At 42.3% G+C, this 14411-nt stretch overlaps 1 protein-coding gene across 27 annotated transcripts in view; it reads right to left on the bottom strand.

The window, feature by feature from the left end:
- LOC137528845 (leucine-rich repeat and fibronectin type III domain-containing protein 1-like protein) overlaps window positions 1-14411 on the bottom strand; it is a 688143-nt gene that overhangs the window by 307190 nt on the left and 366542 nt on the right. For 25 of the 27 annotated variants that reach the window (XM_068250501.1, XM_068250500.1, XM_068250499.1 and 22 more), the window contains one exon: window positions 431-552. The gene's annotated coding sequence lies outside the window, so the exon portion shown is untranslated. Of the gene's footprint in view, window positions 1-425; window positions 553-14411 lie in introns of all 27 variants that reach the window. The other 2 variants (XM_068250493.1, XM_068250482.1) reach the window with 1 other exon arrangement.

The following is a 14411-nucleotide window of genomic DNA, read 5'->3' on the forward strand; positions in this document are numbered from 1 at the left end:
GGTCAGCTCTTACGATGTATCACTTTACTCGGGGAAGTTTGATGTTCAGTTCAGTTAGACTTTTTCCTCTTCTTAGTAATGCTCTGACTAATTAAACCTAAACCAGCTTCTATGGTAAGCTGTAACACTTCCCCAGGGTGAGTGTGACTCACGTCCGTCTGCATATATCATTTACGAAGCTATGTATAATGAGACAATAGCGTTATATCTTTCTACCTGCGACTCGTTACCTTGGAAGTGTGACTAATGCTCAAATTAAATTATCTTAACAGACCTTTTTTTTTTTACAGTTTCATAGTTACACAGGTTGCTGAAGGACACATTAACCTCTTCTTCAATTAACAAAAAGTGAAGAATCTATATCGAGTATATGCGGATATTGGGGTCATATCTACAATAAAGACAAAATAATTGAAATCACTAACCTTACCCTCTTACGGGCAGCACGGTGGCAGTTCGAATCCCAGCCAGGTCAGCATCTGCAAGGAGTTTGTATGTTCTCCCTGTGTCTGTGTGGGTTTCCTCCCGGTACTCCAGTTTCCTCCCACAGTCCTAAAACATACAGATAAGTTAATTGGCTTCCCCCTAAATTGGCCCTAGACTACGATACATGCATTAGAAAATACCTACATAGACATAGGACTATAGTAGGGATTAGATTGTGAGCCCCTCTGACAGCTAAGTCACAAGACAATATATACTATGTACAGCGCTGCAGAAGATGCCGGCACTATATAAATACTAAATAATAATGCTCTCTAATTTGTTCCTAAGAGGGATGAGCAGGCGGATATTTAAAGTTTTAATCTTGCTGAGAATTGGCCCATTTTCGCTTACAAAACTTTTTGGCGATACTGACATGTATTTTGCTTTAAAATTTGCATTCGCACATTTCTGCGAATTCGCCCCGCAGATACCATGGTTAAATTGCATTGAAGAATACCACCGCCGTTCTTACGATTTGGATTGACCACTGCATTGGCTACCTATTCTGTTTAAAACATTTGATTAGGTTTTACAATCTTATAAACAGACTGTACACACAAAGTGCATAACTAATGAGAAAGGCTGATACACAATGTCCGTAGCTCATATTTACAATGGAATCTGGTTATAGGGCTGGTGCACACCAGAGCAGTTCTGGAGCATTTTGAAAAATGCTAGCTGTTTGAAAAATGTTTGGGTAATGTAAGTCAATGGGATGGTGCACACCAGAGCGATTTGTTTTTTCCACAAACGGGAACTCAGGGGCTGCTGCATTTTTTAGATTTCTGAGGCATTTCTACCTCAATGTTAAAGTATAGGAAAGTGGAAAAACGCTCTGAAAAACCGTAGATCAGAGCGGTTTTCCAGGCGTTTTTGTTACAGAAGCTGTTCAGTAACAGCTTTACTGTAACAATATATGAAATCTGCTACACAAAAACGCCAGGCATGTTTAGAAAACCTCTCTAAACATATTGCTTAGAATCGCTCTAAAAATCTGCTTCAAAAACATTTAGCGTTTTGCAGATCTGCTAGAGGTTTTTGGTGTGCACTTGCCCATACTTTGCCAAAGGCCGCTCACGCAAAGATTACGTAGTAACATTCTACCAAGTTCCAAAATTAAAATATTTCTATCACCTCAATCATGCATGCTCAATAGTCCAAGGCCTAAAAATTCCTAGTAGTTTGGGTCACCCTGAACTGCTTGGTTACTCTGTCCTAAAAAGTCTGAAAGAGTAAGTCAGGTCACTCAAGAGGCGATGGAAGAAAAGAAGATCCAAACAAAAGAAAGGAACTACAGAAAGGTCGAAAGAAGATGAGAGAGAGATAGAAGAAAAGAAAAAGGAAAGGAAAGAGAAGTAAGAAGGTAAGTTCCCCCAAGGAATAGCATTGGCTACCTATTCAACACGCTATTGTAACAACTTTATAATGTGGTTTGTACTGAGCTGGTAAGCCCTTTTATTTTCTTTATTACTATGCAGCCCGTGATTGGATTAAATTGGCGATCTGTGAAGTGATAGCTACACTAGACCTGCACTGAGTTTATACTGTTTTATTTCATTTGGGAGAATGGGACTTGTCTTCTGCTCCTCAGCATCGTTTTTTTATGTGACTGTTGGCGCTGATTTGATTTGTATTCTGATCCAATGCAAAAATACTGCAGTGCTTGATAACTGATGTCCTCCATTTCCAAAACCTTTGTGAGGTTTTTATTTCTGATTGTTTACCTGGTTGTAGGTAGTTTGTGGGTGCAAGGGGTTAATGCTGTTATTTGCATAATTTGGCCACTCCTCTCAACACTTTCCTTTGTTTTTTTAAAGTGGACCTGAACTCTTGCACAGGACAAAAGAAAAACAGAGAGAAATGCACCCTGTGTGTATTTACATACTTTAGCCTGCCTAATACCCCCTCATCTGTGACTAATCACACTAGTATAATTTGATCCCTCAACTGTGTCAGCTGGCTGCCTCGGCTGAGCAGCTAATTTGTACACAGGATGTAAACCCTATTACTAATTCCATAACAGCAGGAAGTAGACACACTACAGAGTTATTGCAGGATTTGTATCAGCTGTAAATAATAAATGTTACTCTTAAAAGGTTATTATGCTGGTGCTTATCTTTTAGAGCAGAGAGGAAGTTCTAAGCTCAGGTCCACTTTAAAGCTAATGTAAACCCGTTTTTTTGTTTGTTTTTTTTAAAGGCAGATACTCACCTAAGGAGAGGGAAGGCTCGGGTCCTAATGAGCCATCCTTCTCCTCTCCCGGTGCCCCCGGTGCTGCGCTGGCTCTTCTGTCCGTATCCCCCACCGAGGGGACTTTAGAAGTCTTCAGGAGCCAAGTCCTCCTAAAGACAGGTGGCGCACACGCGAGTGCGTCATAGAGGGCGTGCGCAGTGTCGAGCGGCCCGTCTTTGGGCGCACTCGGGCTCCCGAAGCATTTCCGAAGCCTCTCTTCGACCGGGAGACAGTGGTATTTGACCGAAACGGTCGAATACCACTACGGGGGAGCCAGGACAGCAGCGGGCACCGGGAGAGGAGAGGGAAGGCTCTATGGGACCCAGAGCCTCCCTCTCCTTAGGTTAGTATTTGAGTTAAAAAAAAAACTGTTCCCATTAGCTTTAAGTAGTGATGAGCACAAATTTTGCATCAAAATTTGCAAATTTGCAAAATCATAATGTGAAATTTCTGGAAAAATCGACTTATTTTCATGTGTAATTGTAATCATTTGTAATTTCTCGTAATTTTGTGCAGACTTTAGCAGTAAACAGAAAAGCCCCCATATATGCTATTGTCACCAAAATTGCTACATATGTTAAGAAGAATAGTTGGTACAATGGCCCATATGAAATTCACTTTATCTCCTGAGTTAACTTTTCATCATTTTGCATTTGAAAAAGTACCAAAAAGTAGATGAAAAACTATTATCAGAATTATTTTACTATGTTCATGCTTGTTAGTAATTTAAAATGCATTTTATTTGAAAGTTGTGAAAATATCACCTAGGAGAAAAGTCAGGTGAATTGCATACGGGCCAAAGTCTTTTTTTTTTTCAAAAGTAGTTTTTGAGAAAATAGATTTTAAAAATGCAAAGGACAAAATGGTTTTTAAACTCATTTTTCTAAGTTTAAAAAACATTTTTCCTTTGCATTTTTAAAGTAGACTTTTTTTTTTTTTTACTTGTTCCCACTATTGGTGGCTATAGCATGTATGGGAGCTTTGCTATTCACCGCTAAAGTCTGCACAAAATTATGCAAAATTACTAATGATTACACAAAATCAACTGAATTTACAAATCGTAATTATGTATGGGCATTACTGCAAGAATTTACACAAAATTTTATGTAATCATAATTAGCGGATTACAATCATCACTAGCTTTAAAGTGCTATAACACCCAGCATTTCTTCTTTGCGCTAAAGGATTATTTACTGCATATAATATACTGCCACAATTTTTTTTTTTAAGCGGAATAGCATTCAAAGGGTTAAACACAGGACTTACTTTTTGAATAGAAAGCTCCCTGCAGGGAGATCCGCACCCAAACTGTTGATAACATTATCTTGTGTTTACTTAATTGTAGCAGAGAGGAATGTAAACATTCCCTGACTGAGCAGAAACGTTTTCTAATGTATCCAGAACTGATACACTGCTCAGAAATCATTACTGGGTACATTACAATATAAATACACCAGTTATGAATAAATTGCAATGGCAGCTTTCAGAGCAAATACAACTGTACTTTGGGAACTTGTCATTTCTAAATGAATAATAATACCTGTGCACAAAAGCAAATATGATAACGGTATGGAATATAAAAAGTGGGAAAACACATTTTTATTGAATATTATGTCAGAGTTTAATACCACTTTAAGACCTCTGCAGGGATTAGCACACCTCTGTCTGTGAGTATCGTTTATCCTCACGGAGTACGGCATTGCAAAATGGAGTAACAGCTTTCCTTCAATATCCCTTTTACCCATTGCACTGTTTCTCAAAGTATACACTGTAATGTATTTATCCTGTGGCTCCGTTTTTCCCCATTGCCTCCCACTATTCTTTTTATTGTGGTGAGAGCAAGTCTGCACTGCTTTTAGGATACAATAGATGCCCAGCATGGTACGCGATCTTCAGTTTCTTGCCAATATCTTGCATAAAATAGCCTTCATTTCCCAGAACAGAAATAGAGTGATGGGTTTCAGAACAAAGTTCTTGGTTTCTAACAATTTTGAGTCTGTAATCAAACCAAGAACTTTCTGATACTCAACTAGTCTAAAGGAGGCCAGATTCATTTGCTTCTTTTAATCAGCCCAACAGTTTTCAGTTGTGCTAAAATAATTGCAAAATAGTCTTTTAATGATCAATTAACCTCTTAAAATTGTTATCTTGTGTTGGCAATCACAACAATCCACGATAACACAGGACTAATTATCGATGGTAATGGGCCTCTGAACAATGGAACATCTATGTAGATATTTCATTAAATAAAGTCTGTCTCCAGCTATGATAGTAATTGTCAACATTAACAATGTCTACAGAGTATTTCTGATGAATTTCAAGTTACTATAGCGGGTGGTGGGGAAGGGGGGAGTTGTTCTTTCAAAAACAAATGCACTTCTAAGTGAACCCAAACTATGCCTTCAGCAGGCAATTCAGGGAGGAGCCTGTAGAAATAACAGCACATCCACTACACTCTCCATTATAGAACTGGGGCCTGTAAAACACGTCACTGGAGGTATATATTTTACGGCCAGAACCCGAAGTCTGGCAACTTCGGGTTCTGGCCGGCCAAAATGCGAAGCAGCCGTGGTACTGCGGCCAATGTGAGGGATGAATTTATTCTGGCGGCTCCGTGCTCCTCTCCTTGCCACCACCTTCCTTGACGGCTCTGGCTCCTGGCTGTGTTCAGTATCCCTACCTGCCCTCTATCTCCGCGTGCACACACAGTGATTTGTCGCTGCAGGTAAGCACGTGGAGTAGCAGGCAGCGGGAATGCTGCAGACATTGCTCCTGCCAGCACCCGCTCTGCAGTGCCCATCTGTAGGAACGAATGGCACAAATCCCTGCTTCTCTCCATACTTCCCTACAGTTACGAACAGTAACTTGTAGGGGGAAGCGGAGCAAGGGGGTAAGAAGATACAGGGTGCAAGCTGCCAGTGGTGAGAGAGGAGGGGGAGAAGCCGGAGCCACCAGACTCTCTTTACTTTACTATTGGCCAAAACGTGAGAGGAGTAGGCGGGGGGAGTAGCCGGAGCCGCCAAAATAAATTAACTTGAAGTGGCCAGACTTCGGGTTCTGCCCATAACATATATAAAGAACTAGTCAACTCCAAAGCACAGACCGCATCCAAACCTCCAAGGAAAAATGGGTAGCATTAGGCCGCGCCGCCAAAAACAAGCCTTCGGGGATTACCGCGTTAGTACACGGTAATCCCCTTCAGGCTGACAGCCAAACAGGAAGTGATGCTCACTTGTGCTCACTTCCTGTTTTGGAACTATAGAAGTGCACGATAGCATATTGTAAAAATACACTTTCGCGCATGCGAGCTGCAACGTCACCGCGTGAGTTTTTTAACAACCCTGCGTTGCCATAGACTTACATGACTTCTGCTCCACCGCAGATGGCCGCAGGCCAGTGCAGGAGCCGCACCGTAACGTAGGTATGCCCTTGCGTTAGAGGGCTTTCGGCGCACCGCATGCACTCTAATTTAACCTATAGGCTTACATTGCCCTGCGGTAGGAATACAGTAAAATGCCGCACCGCCCCAGTGACAAATGGCCCTCAGGGACAGATATAGATGAAGAGGGCTGGGAGGACGCCCTGGAATCTGTACGCAACTTATCAGTGTGCGTGAAAGATAGAGCTACTACATTGTATATAATACATCAAACCTACCTGACACCGGCCAGAGTGACCAAATACCAAGCCAGACTCCAATGCAAACTGTCCTAAGTGTGGTCTTGATGCACCCACCGTCTATCGCCTTGTATGTCAATGTCCCCTGATAGCAGCTTTCTGGCTTCAAGTGGGTAATGTTTTACACAAAAGGACAGGTCTGAATTTACATCACAGGAGCCTATAGGCACAGATGTCCTCTTTTCCTGACACCCATATCTTCACCCTCCAGGAACCCACAAACCTCCACCGAATTGCACCGCAAGAGTGCTGGCTGGCTGGCCCAGCTGTCACTCCTCCCTTACCCATCATAGGTAGCTACATGTGCCCCCTAGAAGAAGGTAGCCAGAGGTACTCTGAGTATTAATTAGTAGTGGTACCCCTGACTTAAGGGCAGAGGCATATCTAGAGGGGTGCAGGTATGGCTCATGCCATGGGCGCCACAGCACCATGGGCACCATGCCTGCTCCTGTGCTGTGCCGCTATGCCTGCCCCTGTGCTGTGCTGCCATGCCTGCCCCCGTGCCTCCCCATCACTCAGACCTCAGATTAGATTACTTATATTATCTGGGAAGCATTGCTTCTTAACTTATGTATGTAGGGTGCACTTGTTACTGTTAGAAAAGAGGACAGGAAATAAGAAGAGATATTTCCAAAAAAGTAACTTTAGCAAAATCCCTAGACAAAAAAGACACATGCAACCAAAACAAATGTAAAAAGGATGCTGTTTTTAGAGGTAGTGGGGGGGTTCTGACCCGGGGGGGAGGGCGCAATGTCAGTGTCTGCCATAAGCTCTATATTACCCAGATACTCCCCTACTTAAGGGAGATCTTGTCAGTGGAATCCGCTCGGGGCTTATAATAGGGAAGGAGGGAGAAAGGCACTAGGGGAGGGGAATGAGCCACCTTTCCATCATCAAGCGCCTGTAGGCACATGCCTACATTGCCTCATGGTAAATCCAGCCCTGCAAAAGGATGAGTTGCTCAGTTTCCCTAGACACACGCCTATGTATCTTGAGATTAATGCAGAATGAAGATATACAACCAAACACTAAATTCTTCATTAGCAAAACCTTATTCAGAGCAAGGCAAGAGATTGCCCTTAAATGGCTTTCTGTAAACCCCCCTGACCCTGGCATGTTGGAAAAGCAATTGGATGGTAATCTGCCCTACAGAAAATTGGTGTATTTGCATAGAAAACGCCCACAACAGTTCCATTTGATCTGAAACAGGTGGAAGGAAAGATCCTGAAGCACCCCACTGAGTGTTCTTAAATGCCATTTACGTTGTCTAATTCTACAAGATCCGGTTACACACAGTGCAATGTCTTTATATTTTAAACTGTGGTAGAGTAAAGTACCCTATACTTCATATATTGCATTGCGCAAACTGGGAAAATGTACATACTTGCGCACTACCTGCTAGGTACGCAATTATATATTGATGAGTACATACTGTTTTTTTGCACTCTGTAGAACTAATGTAATATTCATCTATAACATCCCGCGCTGTACTTGAATGTTGAATTATTCTGTAAGCTGTGACCTACAATAATAAACCTGTTTTGTGGTTAAAAAAAGTGAACCCAAACTTTTGAACGTTAGTGTATACAGTGTGTACGTACAAGAATGTATTAATACTATAGACCACCCTGGGTACAAAAGCAAATCAACCGAGATGCAATACTAGTGGCATAGTGATTAGCACTTTTGCCTTGCAGCGCTGGATCCCCAGTTCAAATCCGAGCCAGGTCAACATCTGCAGGGAGTTTGTATGTTCTCCCCATGTCTTTGTGGGTTTCCTCCATGCACTACAGTTTCCTCCAACATACCCAAAACATACAGATATGTTAATTGGCTTTTCCCTAAAATTGACCCTAGACTACAAAAGACATATGACTATGGTAGTCTAGGGTCATCTCTCACGCATGTGCCTCCTCCGAGGGACAGTTAGTGACAAGACTATACAGTATATACTGTGTAAAGCGCTATGGAAGATGTTGGCGCTATATAAATATTAAATAATAATAATACTATGTTCGGGCAAACTATATTAAAGGATACTCGAAGTGACATGTGACATAATGAGATAGACATGGGTATGTACAGTGCCTAGCACACAAATAACTATGCTGTGTTCCTTTTTTTCTGTCTCTGCCTGAAAGTGTTAGGGCTCGTTTCCACTATCGCAAATCCGCATGCGTTCGACGTATGCGGATTTGCACATGTAATGCAAGTGGATGGGCCTGTTTCCACTGTAGCGTTGTTGAGGTGCGTTTTTTTCAGCGGTGAAAAAATGCACAAAAGAGCCCCAGAATTCGCCTGCGAGTGGAATGCATGCGAATTGCATGCAATGTATTTAACAGGGAAATCGCATGCGGATTCCCCATGTGTTTTTGCCGCAAATTCGCATAGGTACGAATGTAAATTCACACAGGCAGTGACATGGTTAAAATCGCATATACCCTCACCTATGCGAATTCGCAGCAAAAAAACGCATGGGGAATCGCATCCGCATGCGATTTCATCAACGGTGGAATCCAGGCGATTCTGCACCGCAATAGTGGAAACGAGCCCTTAAATATCAGGTATGTAGGTGGCTGACTCAGTCCTGACTCAGATAGGAAGTGACTACAGTGTGACCCTCACTGATAAGAAATTTCAACTATAAAACACTTTGCTAGCAGAAAATGGCTTCTGAGACCAAGAAAGAGATAAAAAGGGGAATTTCTTATCAGTGAGGGTCACACTGTAGTCACTTCCTGTCTGAGTCTGGACTGAGTCAGCCACTTACATACCTGATATTTAACTCTTTCAGGCAGAGAAAGAAAAAAAAGGAACACAGCATAGTTATTGTGTGTGGCACTGTACATACACATGTCTATGTCATCAAGTCACATGTCACTTCGGGTATCCTTTAATCTTCAAGGTAGTGGTATACCATGATGGAAGATACCAAAAAATTTAACATTTTTTTGTTACCTTCCAATAATATAGCTTTGAGAACTATTATCATGAAATATTGTAAAATTTAAAATGCATACCGGTACATATAAACGTACATTTCTCCCAGAGTGAAATTAACTATATATTACGTTTTTCCTATGTTGCTGTCACGTACAGTAGCCAGTGAAAATCTGACAGATCTTTGGGGTTTTTAGTACTTACTGTAAGTGACAGAAACATGGGAAAAAGTAATTTATAGTGCATTTTACTCTGGGAGAAATGTAAATTTTATATGTATGTATAGACAGTCTCTTACTTACAAACAACTCGAGTTAAAATGTTACAGAGATACAAACAAAGCTGTCTTCATGTACAAAATATATAGTACTGCTTTTTATTACTTTTGTATTATTAACTGTTATAGTATTGTATAAACTAGTGTAAGTAGTGTAAAACACTTTAACCACCCTGGCGTTCTATTGAGATCGCCAGGGCGGCTGCGGGAGGGGGTTTTTTTTAATAAAAAAAAAAACTATTTCATGCAGCCAACTGAAAGTTGGCTGCATGAAAGCCCACTAGAGGGCGCTCCAGAGGCGTTCTTCCGATCGCCACCGGCAAGCATAAGTAACAAGGAAGGCTGCAATGAGCAGCCTTCCTTGTTTGGCTTTCCTCGTCGCCATGGCGACAAGCGGAGTGACGTCATGGACGTCTGCCGTCTCCGATCCAGCCCTTAGCGCTGGCCGGAACTATTTGTTCCGGCTGCGCAGGGCTCAGGCGGCTGGGGGGACCCTCTTTTGCCGCTGCTCGCGGCGGATCGCCGCAGAGCGGCGGCGATCAGGCAGCACACGCGGCTGGCAAAGTGCCGCTGCGTGTGCTGCTTTTTATTTCATCTGAATCGGCCCAGCAGGGCCTGAGCGGCACCCTCTGGCGGTAATGGACGAGCTGAGCTCGTCCATACCGCTAAGGTGGTTAAAGTGTGCCCAAGGCGACATGTGACATGATGAGATAAACATGTGTATGTACAGTACAAAACATTAATAACCAGGCTGTTTTACTTGTATGTTGCTGCCTGAAAGAGTTAATTTCTAGGCATGGAAGTGACAGCTTCTGTCTTGCTGGTATCTTGTGGGGAATATAGTAAACATCACTGATAAGCAAAGTACAGTCATAAAAGTTTTCCTGGCAGAATACAACTTCTGAGGGCAGGTAGAGATTAAATACATGAACTATTCACCTTTTTCTAACTCTGGGACACTTGATTAGAGACAGTAAAACATTCAACCTACTCTGTAAATGTTTATATATAAAAGAAAACCATGTGATATTTAAAATAGTCATTTTAGGAGTAGGAGGATAAATATAATTGTTTATTTCATCAGTTTATTTTCACCTCAGGTTCACCTTAACCTCCTTGCCGTTCTGATTCCCGCGGCCGCAGGTTGTTTTGCATTTTTTTTTTAATCATGTAGCTAGCCTAGCGCTCGCTACATGATGCCCGTATCCCTGCGGCGTCCCTCCCACCCCTCCGATCGCCGCCGGCGCACTCGCCCACAAGGAAATCCTGTTCTGAACGGGATTTCCTTTAGGGCTTCCCCCATCGTCGACGTAGTCAGCGGGAGTCACGATCCACCCCTCAGCGCTGCCTGGCACTGATTGGCCAGGCTGTGCACGGGGTCTCAGCGCGGGGGGCTCTAACGCGGCAGGTTGCGGCGAATCGGCGGCGAGCGGCGGCGATCGCAGGTAACACACAATTTAAAAAAAATTATGTAAATCGGCCCAGCAGGGCCAGAGCAATCCTCCGCGGCGGGTTACCCCGAGCTCAGCTCGGGATAACCGGCAAGGAGGTTAAAAGCACTTTGAAAAAATTCCAAAAACATTGTTTATATTAATTGGATGTCCAAATCTAGAATTGACCAAAAATAAATCATTTATCATGTTTCACCATGTTTAACACAGGACTCAACTTACAAACAAATAAAACTTGCAAACAATTTCCCAGAACGGAACCTGTTTGTAAGTATGAGACTGACGGTACTTAGTGATAACTGTCCTTTAATGGCTAAAAAACATCTAAAAGTATACAATACATCTTGGTTGCTGTGTGATATGAATAATAAGGAACTTTGCTGCCTCAGATACTATATAATGATCTTAAACTTACAGTGAATGACACATAACATATCATTACTGCTGCTAAATATCACATAAATAACAATATCAAAATAATGTGTTCATATAAAATCCATAGATGTGGAGACACATTGTAAACAAAAGTGAATAATTTAGATAATTTAGATCAATAACCGCTACAAGCAAGCAGGAATAATGAAGTTCTCAGCAGTGCCAAGCAACCTGTTAACCTAGCAATGTGTACAGAGTGAATATACAGTAGACATGCGGCAGATGACCCTGGAGCACAAGGTCATGAAATCAGAGTCCAGGAGGCAGGGCTAGCAGATACAGTGCTCCTATCGTATCGTGGTACCTGCCCACTTCATCAGTAACCACCGTAAGTGCACACAGATCGAATCAGAATCAACTGTATTTGGCCAAATAAGTTTGCACTTACAGGACTTTGGCTTGGCAGTTACTTAAAGAGAGTATGAAGTGCAAAAAAGTACCTTTTTTTTTAATTTAGGCCGTCCTCTTCAGCATTAATGGCATAGCTGAAATGCCGATATCCCGCGGCAAAATAAGGCCTTAATCACCCCAAAATTCCCTGGGAAAAATGCGGGGCTCCTTCCTGTGATTGACACGAATGGAGGCAGAGCTACAGCACTAAGCTCTGCCTCCCCGGGCAGCAAAATCCATGACTTTGAAATTTGTGGATTTTTGCCCCGGTATTTGAGGGTGATTAAGGCCTTGTTTTGCCGCAGGATAGCAGCATTTCAGCTATGCCATTAATGCTGAAGAGGACTGCCTAAAAAAAAAGAGATCATTTTGTAAGCTTCAGAGTCTCTTTAACGGACACAGACAAAACAATACAGACAGTAATAGTATAGATATTACCAGTCAAGAACAGTAAATGAGTTAAAGTGGTAGCCAAACAAGGTGAGAATGTTCAGTTCTGTGCTGTAATGCTTTTGAGTCTTAGCAGTTCTAGGATATTTTTGCATTAAGCCCTATCACTACTCGCCCGAGGGAAAAAGCTGTTCCTGTGCCTGGAAAGTTTTGTTGCCACTGACCAGTATCTCAGTCCTGAAGGCATAAGCTGGAAGATGGAGTGGGCAGGGTGAGAAGGGTCAGAGGCACTCTTGGTAACTCTCTTTCTGCATCTGCTACTGTAAAGATCCTGCAGGGAAGGTAATGATGTGCTGCAGTCTCAGCTTTTCTTGTACGGAGCATAAGCCGAACTGGACGTTCATAGATGATGTCATGATGGATTTGATAGAACTGCACCATTCATTTCTGTGGTAGACCAAAACCTTTTCAGCTGCTCTAAGTGGTACATACTCTGTTACGCTTTGTTGATGATGGTGATGCGTTGTTATCTAATTTTAGGTTATTGGAATTGTGAATCCAAGTTTGAATGACTCTACTCAGATCGCTAAAGAACCATTTATGATTGGTGGAAGGGCTGGGGGAGATCTCCTAAAGTCTATTATCATCTTCATGGTCTTAAGAGCACTAAGTACCAAGTTGTTGATGCTGCACCAGGAAGAAAGCAGACCCACTACATGCCTGTATGTAGACTGGTCCCCATTTTGTATGAGGACAACTACTGTTGTGTCATCTGCAAACTTTAGAATTCTTACAGATGGATCCATGGCTATACAGTCATTGGTGTACAGTGAATAAAGCAATGGGGAGAGCACAGAGCTCTGTGGTGCTCCCGTGCTGACTGTTAGTTATAGACATACATAGGGACGTTCACAGATCCAGCACATCTGAGATTATGTAGGATGGATGCCCAGCCCTTCGACTAGGCCTAGCACCAAACTTTAGTAGAAAAGTGTAAAGTATCTTATATAAATTATGGGGCATTAAAGGGGCAATTCCAATCAGTGAATGAAGCAAGTACTCAGAGGCCTGGTACAAGTATGGCAAAAACTATAGAAAGATAAAGCAATCCAATAGTTACATGATCACTGTATCTTATCTTTGTATTGGATGTCCTCCTGTAACACGAGTAGTGAAGGCTGATGGTAGGAGGTGTAGTCGAAGGCACCCTGAAGATGTACACATATTTATTCAAGTGTAGATGTAATCAGCCCTCCCCCCAAAAAACACACACACACACACACACACACACACACACACACACACACACACACACACACACACACACACACAGAGAGACACACAAAACATATCCCAAGACTAAGCTGCATTGTACCCCTACCCTACCCTTATCATAACACAAGTGTGAGCTGCCCAAACCCCACCACTCATTCCAACAGGTGTCATCAGGGTAACTTCAAACTGTATATACAGTGGGATGCGAAAGTTACCTTGTTAATCAGCATGATTTTCTTGTATAAATCATTGGTTGTTATGATAAAAAACGTCGGTTAAATATATATTATAGGAAACACACAAAGTGATTTTTGAGAGGTGAAATTAAGTTAATTGGATTTACAGAAAGTGTGCAATAAATGTTTAACGTAAATTAGGCAGGGGCATAACTTTGGGCACCACAAAAAAGAAATGAAATCAATATTTAGTAGATCCTCCTTTTGCAGAAATTACAGCCTCTAAACACTTCCTGTAGGTTCCAATGAGAGTCTGGATTCTGGTTGAAGGTTGGACCATTCCTCTTTACAAAACATCTCTAGTTCATTCAGGTTTGATGGCTTCCGAGCATGGACAGCTCTCTTTAACTCACACCACAGATTTTCAATTATATTCAGGTCTGGAGACTGATATGGCAATTACAGAACGTTGTACTTGTTCCTCTGCATGAATGCCTTATGGATAGTCTGCAGTGTTTAGGGTTGTTGTCTTGTTGAAAGATCCAGCCCCGGAGCAGCTTCAGCTTTGTCACTGAGTCCTGCACACTGGTCTCCAGAATTTGCTGATACTCAGTGGAATCCATGTGTCCCTCAACTTTGACAAGATTCCCAGTCCTTGCACTGGCCACACAGCCCCACAGC

This window comes from Hyperolius riggenbachi, chromosome 8 (genome assembly GCF_040937935.1).
Source record: "Hyperolius riggenbachi isolate aHypRig1 chromosome 8, aHypRig1.pri, whole genome shotgun sequence".
Lineage (NCBI taxonomy): Eukaryota > Metazoa > Chordata > Amphibia > Anura > Hyperoliidae > Hyperolius > Hyperolius riggenbachi.